The following is a 9,806-nucleotide window of genomic DNA, read 5'->3' on the forward strand; positions in this document are numbered from 1 at the left end:
GTCTTGTTTGGTATTAATAATAATAAAACTAGCCAGTTTCCTGTAACATGGTTCCATGTTAGTCTTTGTACCTGTACCAGTAGTTCAGTGGTTCAGAAGGAAGGCATTTGGGGTTGGAGAGAGTGCGGCTCAGTAGTTAGGACACTGGCTGCTCTTCCAGAGGACTTGGGTTTGGTTCACAGGTTGGGCAGTTCACAACCCTCTGTAACTCCAGTTCCAGGGGATTCGGTGGCCTCTTCTGACCTCCACAGGCACCAGGTATGCATGTGGTGTACAGTGTGCATATAGAGAAAACGCCTGTGCACATTATGTTTAAATAAGTAAATTGTTTTATGGTTTTTCTGATTTGATTATCTTACAAAATATGTACCCTAATTCTTTTATTTATTTATTTATTATATGTAAGTATACTGTAGCTGCCTTCAGACACTCCAGAAGAGGGCATCAGATCTTGTTACAGATGGTTATGAGCCACCATGTGGTTGCTGGGATTTGAACTCCGGACCTTCGGAAGAGCGATCGGGTGCTCTTACCCACTGAGCCATCTCACCAGCCCCGTACCCTAGTTCTTGTAGTTAGATACGAATGACCCAAAACAAATTAACACACTTTAAAAACTTAAATACGGATACTTTTAAAAAATGCCCAGATACTATCTAATGTTGAATTTCATTTTTTTTTTTAAACTTAGTCCAATGAGTAGTTTTCTTTTTTATTAGTTTAAAAACAAGCTGGGCAGTGGTGGCACATGCCTTTAATCCCAGCACTTGGGAGGCAGAGGCAGGTGGATTTCTGAGTTTGAGGCCAGCCAGGTCTACAGAGTGAGTTCCAGGACAGCCAGGGCTACACAGAGAAACCCTGTCTCGAAAAAAACAAAACAAAACAAAACAAACAAACAAAAAACAAAAAACAAAAAAAACCAAAAAAAAAACCAAAAAAACCAATGTGTGTGGAGGGCGGTATACAGGCATCCACTCTGATGCAGGGGTGGATGATGGCCATGGGCGGTGTTCAGACATCCACTCTCATGTAGGGATGGATGGTGGTCAGAGGACCACTGGAAGGTTAATCTCTCTGCTGTAGGCTCTGGAGAGGCTTGGGTTGTCAGGCTCACACAGCAAGCCCCCCAGCCCCCACCATGCGGGCCCCACTGACTGGCTTTCTTATATGATTTGTCTTTCATTTTAACTATTTCATTAGTGAGTTTGAGACAGGGTTTCTGGGTAGCACTGACTGCCGTGGAACTTTGCCTGTAGACCAGGCTGGCCTTGAGCTCAGAGACAGTGCCTACTTCTTGTCCTCGAGTGCTCCGGATAAAGTCATCCTGGGAATAGAGGCATGGGCCACCAGGCCTGGCTCTCATTGTATCTTAACTTGTAGGGTGGTGACAGCTTTCTGAGGCAGTGTTGAGAGAATTGCCACAGTGTAACTAGTGTTGAGGCAGTGTGTCTGCACTTTGAGCTGGGGTTCTCCAGAGGCTCTGTGTTTGAGTTCTTAGTCTCTGAAGGCCAGGGAAAGGAGAGAGTGGGCCCTAACAGATTTCACAAGGGATGTACTCAGCTGCCGTTCTCACTTGCTTAGTTGGGTTTCCCCTTCAGAGTCAAAGGTCAGCACTTTAAACATTCTCCAGCAAAGCAGTGTGATCATGATTGGAACATTTCCCATGTGTTATTGGAAGCATTAATGTTGTGAGGTATTTCTGCTGTCTGGACCGGAGAGAAAGGCTTTGCATGGACTGTCCTGTATTCCCTGTTCTTCTGATCCTAGAGTTTTAGAACACATACTTTTCCCTCTTGATTCTCAGTTTATTACTTGATTGAGCATACTTACCAGGTTGTGTGTTATTTCTGTGGAGTAAGAATGTACGGTTTTGAATTTTATAACATACACCCCTTAGTTGCCACTGTTGACCTGCACTTGTCCCTGCCACCTCTCCAGTTGCGCCTCTCTCCACAGTGCATGCACCTGCTCTTCCATTTTCCCCACCTCTCCATCACGCTTCCACTGCTCAGTATCATTTAAGTCTTATGTTGATACCTTTGTAAGCTTAATATCTTTGAACCTATGTTTAAACCTACTTTTCTTCCTTCTTTCCCTGAACCAGTCAGTATCTTACTTTCTGTTAGGTATGTATTTATATTTTCACATATGCTATTAAATTTATTGTGCATATAAATATATGCATAATTGTTCCATATTTGACCTAAAATTTGCAAGTCAAGAAATCAAAATTTATAATTTAAGTGTTAATTCAGCACAGTAGAAAATCACATGTTAAGTTTCTGTTTCCTTCTCTGTGACTCCCAGTGACATAATTTTTGGCCCAATTATAAGTTTGTTCTTAAGCATCAAGAGTCTAAAACAGTGACACATTTTAGTTTCCTTTATCCATATACTGATTGAAGTTATAAAGGTCAAGAAATTGAGTTGGGCATTATTTTGACTAGTGTGAATGTATAATCATATGTGTAACTTTTTCTGATTCATCTTACTTTAAAAAACAAAACAGAAAAGCAATATATAATCCTTGTAGAATGGTAGACAACGATTGAAACAACAGAAAGAATTTGTTAGGAAGCGGCCTTTCCATCACTTAAGGTGATGTTCCCTTCCGGCCTTCATCCTTCCAAAATATTTTGAATATAGATACATGAATTTAGGTCCATATTACATATTCGTATAGATCATTTTATATTTTTCATATAAATAATCTAACATTGTTTTTGTTACATAGTCTATAAGCTTCATGCTGTGTGACGTTAGTTCGTGAAGGCAGTTGTAACTAGCCTTTCCTGGAGCTAGGGCTGGAGAGATGGCTCAGCTGTTAGGAATTAGGCTCTCATTGCCCATGTCAGCTTAGCTACAACCTTCTCTAACTGCAGTTCCACGGGATCTGATGCCTCTGGCCTCCTTGAACATGCACGCGTGCGTGCGCACACACACACACACACACACAATTCAAAATTTAAAAAAATGAAGAGTAATACTTTGTACATACACTTTCTTGTGTTTTGTACTGACCTTTAGGAATTTGTTAGAATTTGGGTTAGAAAAAATTACATTCTTTGGTAGTAGGTTTGTTGAAAAGACTTTTAAAGTTTACTTGTAGGTAAGTGTGAAAGTATCTTTTAATTTGCCTGATTGTGATTGTCAACTTGGAGGCTTATTGCCTCAGTCTGCTAACCCAGGGCTGGTCCCGGAAGCTTCTAGTCTCTGTGTAATCTTGTCTAGGCCAAGAATGTTTTTGGCCTCTAAGACTTACTTCTCAATATATTCATCTTTTCTAGTTCTTTCTGATCTCTGGCTGGCTGGTTCAACTCAGCTGTTCTGGCTCTAACTCCTCTCCAAGCTGACTGATTCAATCTGGCTTCTCTCTCAGCCTCTGACTTTGCTCTGCTTGGCCTTAAACTAACTCTGACAGTCTGTTCTAATCTTCGGGCTCCTCCTCGTTCTCTGGCTCACTCTGTCTTCACCTGTGTCGAGCCTGTTCTCTCTGTGACCTGTCTCTGTAAAACTCGCCAGTAAAATAGCCTTCCCCCCTTTTCTTTCTCCGATGTTCTCGCGTAAGTTGCTCCTCCGTTCTCTTCTTGAAACTTGGGAATATCCTGTTCTATCAACTCTTTCGCTGATTCATCACTTTGTTTGCCACTTAATTAGACATCACTTTCAAACATGGGTACTTCCTTTTACAAACTACCTTCATTTTTTTGAGATTAAAGGTGTGTGCTAAAGGCTGAGACACAACACAACTAGAAACATTATTTTTTTAAGTAAGGAACACAATCCCAGGGTTCAGGGTGTAATCAAATATCCTGCAGCAGATAGGATTAGGAAGGTATAAAGTTGTTTTGTGAACTTTGTTGATCATTGTTGTATCTGCAGAAGTAGTTCCAGGTTCACTGTAAGCCTGTTTAGAAACAACTTAAGGCTTCGTTTTCACAACTTCAATCACTTATTTTTTTTCATAGCTATTTCACAGAACTTGGTAGGAGTTTTAGAAAACTTTTTTTTTTTTTTTTTTTTTTTTGGTTTGGTTTTTGTTTTAAATTTGAGAGCCCCATAAACAAGCTCTGAAGACCATAAACTTACTGTGTGTTATGGCGAGGGGAAGGAGAGGGGGCTCTTGTTTTAAGATAGAAATGTGATTAAGCTTCGTTTGAGAAACATAAATGGAGTATTTCTTTGTGTAAGAATTTCAAAGCTTTCCAGTGTGTAGTGGCATGAACTGTATTACTGGAAGCTGGTCACTCCTGGGCTGTTCCTCGACCTTCTTTCCTTTGTTTAAGTCCTCCTCAAGCTTAGGCGCGCATCTTCGGGCTACACAGTATCTAGTCTGTATAATGTCAAACACCAGCATTTCTTTTTATTTTAAATTTCAGCAGGCAGGCCCAAGGTTGGCTCTTGCTTTTCTGGCAGTATTTGAATGTATAAATGTGTCAAATGACTGGGCAGGGAGCTAGGACTCTTACCTAGAGGCCGGTTAAATGTGCACAGTGACTGATAGCACTGTTGTTACATTTTTTTTTTAAACTTATGTGTACATCTGTTTGAGTGGATTTACGTGTACCATGAATGTGCAGGTGCTTGCAGAGGCCAGAGGGTGTTGGATTCTCTGGAATTGGAGTTGTAGTCATTTGTGAGCCACCTGATAAGGGTGCTGGAAATCAAACTGGAGTTTGCTACAAGAGCAGTGGGAGCACTCAGGAGCTGGAGTCAAGTCTCTAGCCTTGTGATTAGTTTTATTTGGGGGTGAGGGGGTGGGATCAGAAAGTCTTTATTTGGAGAAAAGATATATCAGAGGATTTTAGGTTATAAGTGTACTAAAAATGATGTAACATTCCTTTATGCACACACCTGTGAAGTAGATGTCTTGATTAATTAGAGCAAATAGATGTTTATCCTTAGAGAATTTGTTTTGCATCCAAATAGTAAGCAGTGGGAAGTTGCCCTCTTCCTATCAGAATACAGAGGTCACAGGGGCACTGGTTAACTGTGGGAGAGATGCTTATGTACCATGAGGCTGGAGTGGCAACCAGGATTCCCGACACCTCTAGGTCTCTGAATGTTAGGAGAAACTTATTTTTGCATCTGATGTTTCATACTTATTCAAAAATAACTCTGTAAAGCAGTTACAGCTGGTGTTTTCATTTTTGTTTTAGATTCAGGAAGCTGGTCTTTGTAATTTGCTTTTTAGAACCAAAGCTGAAGCTCAAGAGGATGTAGTTCAGCATGAACTAAAGCCCCTTCATCTTTCCAGCTAGAGTTATGAGCATGAGGCAAAGATTTATGAGGATGTGCCAGAATATCACAAACCCCTGAAAACAGCAAGATTACACTTCTTACTACTCAAAAATGCTATGCTTAAAGGCTGTAAAAAAAATTGTCCAATGAGCCAGAATATCAATATCAATGTTGCTGCATGTGACCTGCATGTGCTTGGTATTATAGACATTAAAATGACCTTTTAATTTGTTTGAACTTGAGCTGGTTTTGACTCTAACTTCATGACTACTCTAACAGATGGAATGGTGTGTAGTCTCATGTTGAATTTGTACTGTGTTATATCATCAGCTCTGAAAAGTTCTCATACCTCTTGTAGTGAGTTCAGTTCAAGTCAGGATTAGGTAGGTGTCTTAGGGTTTCTATTCCTGGACAAAACATCATGACCAAGAAGCAGTTGGGGAGGAAAGCATTTATTCAGCTTACACGTCCATACTGCTGTTCATCACCAAGGAAGTCAGGACTGGAACTCAAGCAGGTCAGAAAGCAGGAGCTGATGCAGAGGCCATGGAGGGATATTCCTTACTGGCTTACTACCCCTGGCTTGCTCAGCCTGCTCTCTTATAGAACCAAGTCTACCAGCCCAGAGATGGTACCACCCACAAGGGGACCGCCCCACCTTGATCATTAATTGAGAAAATGCCTTACAGCTGGATCTCATGGAGGAATTTCCCCGACTGAAGCTCCTTTCTCTGTGATAACTCCAGCCTGTGTCAAGTTGACACAAAACTAGCCAGTACAGTTGGACAGCCATGCTCTGAAGACAGTGTTCCACTTGATTCCACTCCCCTCTCTGGCTCTTGCCTCTTACCCCTTCCACCCTTCTATGAGGTTCCAAGTTTTGGAAGAGGTGAAAATAAATGGTTGAGCATTTACCATTTTGATAAGTTACTAGTCTCTGTAGTTACTGCTACCCATGGCAAACAGGAGATTGTCTAAGCAAAGAGCAGTGCTTATCTATGGATATAAACATAACTATTTGGAAGGCAATCTGATGTTCATATGGCAAATGTCCATTCAGCAGAATAACAGCTGATTTCTAGACTTTGGGATTTCAACCATGTTAACTGCACCAGACTTGAACTCCTCCCTCCTGTGGAGTGAGCATCTGTGGTCTATGTGCTTCCAGGCCACAGACTTCTGACTGGGCTTTCAGTACCAGACATAGACTCCCTCCTCTGGATCATTAAATCCCATCAGAAGCAATTGGCTATTCCCATTTGACTGATTCGGCATTTAAGTCCCTCTTGACTATTTCTCAAATTACTAAATGTGTTAACTTTACATGTTCAAATAATGTCCATAAGAGTATGTTTTATTTTAGCATTAACTCAGAAATCTGAAACTCTCATTTTTCTATGTGGTATTTTAATAAAAATTACAGTTTAATTATTAACATTTTTTTCAAGGACTAAACAAGGTCAAAAGAATTTACTTATTTTGGAGAAACGGGTCACATAATGACCTACAGGTGATAAGGTGCCAAAATAGTTTATTTATTTAATAATTTAGAAGGGAACAAAAGTGGTCAGCGAGTATGTTAACAAACTTAGTCAGCTAACCTTTGATAAATAGCTTCCATCTATCTAGTTTACAAGTATCTGTAAGAAAGTGCTCATAAAGTACAGAACTCCATTTTATTTCAGTACTGGAAAACAACCTTCAACAATACATCATCACAGGTGAGCAGAATTCTTAGCTTGCAGAAATATAACTACAAGGTATTGCTGGTCTAATTTTATAGTTGCTTAACAGTAGGCAGACTGCATACCAACCATGACTTTTCTTATTAAAACTGGAATAAAATTGTAAGCCTATATATAGTCTATTTACATTTTTCACTATGTCTCCACAGCTATCCTGTACTAGACCTAAGTTAATGCACCTACTGCCATTCTCTTTCTTTGCAGTTCAGTAGACCGATACAATCACACCAGGCACAGATAATGCACTTCAGGACACTTGGAATACACTGGCATATGAACACAGACATGGTTTAACACTTACATAAGTGGAAAAACAGTACAGTCTTCTCACCAGGGGTGCAACTGCAGGCTTTGAGAGTGGCAGGAAGGGGCCAGGAGTGGGGGTGGGGTGGGGGTACACACACCTTTCATCTCAACAGAAGATTTATTCCCAGGGAGGCATAGACAAGCTGATCTCTATATGAGTTGGAGGCCAGCCTGGTTTATACAGCAAAGTTTCAGGCTAGCCAGGGCTACACAGTAAGCCTGCATTTTCGTTTTCATTAATTGGCCTTGGAATTAGACAAGATCATTAAGTTTCAGTTTCCTCATTCAATGGAGATGAGATAGTGACTCCGGGGTTGCTGTGAGAATTAAGTAATCAAATATTTACTCGAGCACTTAAGCAGCACTTCACACACAGTCAACATGGCACTTTGGGCCAGACTCTTTCCTTACATTGTTTCTATTGGGTATTAAAGTCACAGGAGTGGAGAGGTAACAGACATATATTTATAACACAATATTTATATATTGATTTAACCATCACATTATTTCAGCCTTGGTGCAGGCATGCTGACGAGCTCTGTGTGCTTATTTGTAGGTTTGTGACCCTAGGCCCGTCTCTCCTCTCCGCTCTCATCCACTGCAGACTGGGGAACTATTAACAGGCTTATCTGAATTACAAGCTAAAGGGAAGTGTGAATGGCTCTTCAGGGTGGCATCGTTGAGGGACTCACCCATCTCTACTGTCTTGTGTTTACTTCTGCATCTTTTGCAGACTGCACCAAATACCCTTACATGGATGACAGCAGCACTCTAAACTGAAATGCTAAGTCAACTGCAGGGGCCTTTTACACTTGAATGAGGCATGACTCAAAAGTTTGTATATGCCAGGAAGTGTTGGCACATGCCTTTGATCCCAGTTCTTTGGAAGCAGAGGTAGGCAGATCTCTGAGTTTGAGACCAGCCTGCTCTCCACAGTGACTTCCAGGACAGCTAGAAAGACACCCTGTTTGGAAAAACAAACACAAAGTTTGTACATATTTTAACAGATGAGATGGTTAGCTCAATCGGCCTAATTAATGTATCACAATGTTAATTTGTGTGTACATTAAAAAGATTTTTAGTGTAATAGCAAATTTGAAGTATACATTACCATATATATAAATTAAAAAAATATATAAAACTACAGTCTGTGGTACATGGCCAGAACTAACTCAAGTCTGTATCCTTTAACCAGAATAGTTTTTGTTTTTTTTTTTAAACCTCCACAATGATGTAATTTAAACCACCCATTTGGAACTTTCCTAAAAACTGCTAGTGACTGATGCCTGCACATGAGAGGGAAACACTTTATCATTAAGGTTTATTTTTGGTTCAGTAAAAAGGCAGTTTAGATCACCATGTTGCCAAAATTCCATACTTATATTTTAAAGATCTTATTTATTTGTCTAGAAGCTGTTAAGCTAAAATCAACTGAGATTTTCAAGAAGGGGAGACCAGTATGATATAACCAAGTCCTACTCTATTTTTGCTTGTTATTTTCTTTTGGTTTATTGAAACAGCATTTCTCTGTGTAGCACCATCTGTCCTGGGAGCTCTGTAGACCAGACTGGCCTTGAGCTCAGAGATCTGCCTGTTAGGATTAAAGGCGTACATCACCAAGTCCCATTCTTACTTAAGAGATATGGAAACAGAAGGAGCTTGTGTTGAAGCAGGTTGAGTTGGAACTCGAGAGCCCTTGCCTCTTCCCCAGGATGCCGGTCATCGTTACTAAGTCTTTCCCTTTGCATACATGTGGATCCATGTACACAAACATGCTGAGTCAAAGGCATCAGCTGTGTCTAAGAAATAAAGACGCAAAAGACACTAGATGACTCCAAGAGGAATCAGTGCTTACAACAATAAAGAAAGGATGGAAAAAAGAAAAAAAGCCATTTTCTTCTCCCTTGAATAAAGGCTGTTCATTTCAAGGAGCAAGAATGGTGATTACATTAAGACAGCAATATAGGGACTTAGGAAGTATTTAAAAGGGGCAATTATTTTTGCATTTAATAAAGTAACGTTAAAAAATAAGCGCCTTTAAGTTTGCAGTATCAGTAATGTATACTGAATGCACAGTACAATGGGATTTTGTTCAGTAACTTTTCATTTTCTTTCGATGGGGTCTCATGCAGCACGGAGTCCACGCTGTCTTCAAACTCACTATGCAACAGCAGGTGACTGTAGTGGTTTGAGTAAGAATGGCCTCAGCAGGCGCAGGTTTGAACACTTGGTCTCCAGTTGATAGAACTGTTTGGGAAGGATTAGGAGGTAGGGCCTGTCACTGAGGGTGGGTGTGATGGTTTGAATGAGAATGGCCCCCATACTTGAATACTTAGCTGTTTGGAAAAACTGGTAAGTCTGGCCTTGTTGGAGGGAGTGCTGGCTCTGAGGTTCAAAAGTCCATGCCAAGCCAAGTCACTCCCTGGCTCCCAGCCCTACGTTGCTGCCTAAGGATCAGGATCTCAGCTACTTCCTTAGCATCACACCTACCTACATGCTGCCATTCTCTTCACA

This window comes from Mus pahari, chromosome 7, assembly GCF_900095145.1.
Source record: "Mus pahari chromosome 7, PAHARI_EIJ_v1.1, whole genome shotgun sequence".
NCBI lineage: Eukaryota > Metazoa > Chordata > Mammalia > Rodentia > Muridae > Mus > Mus pahari.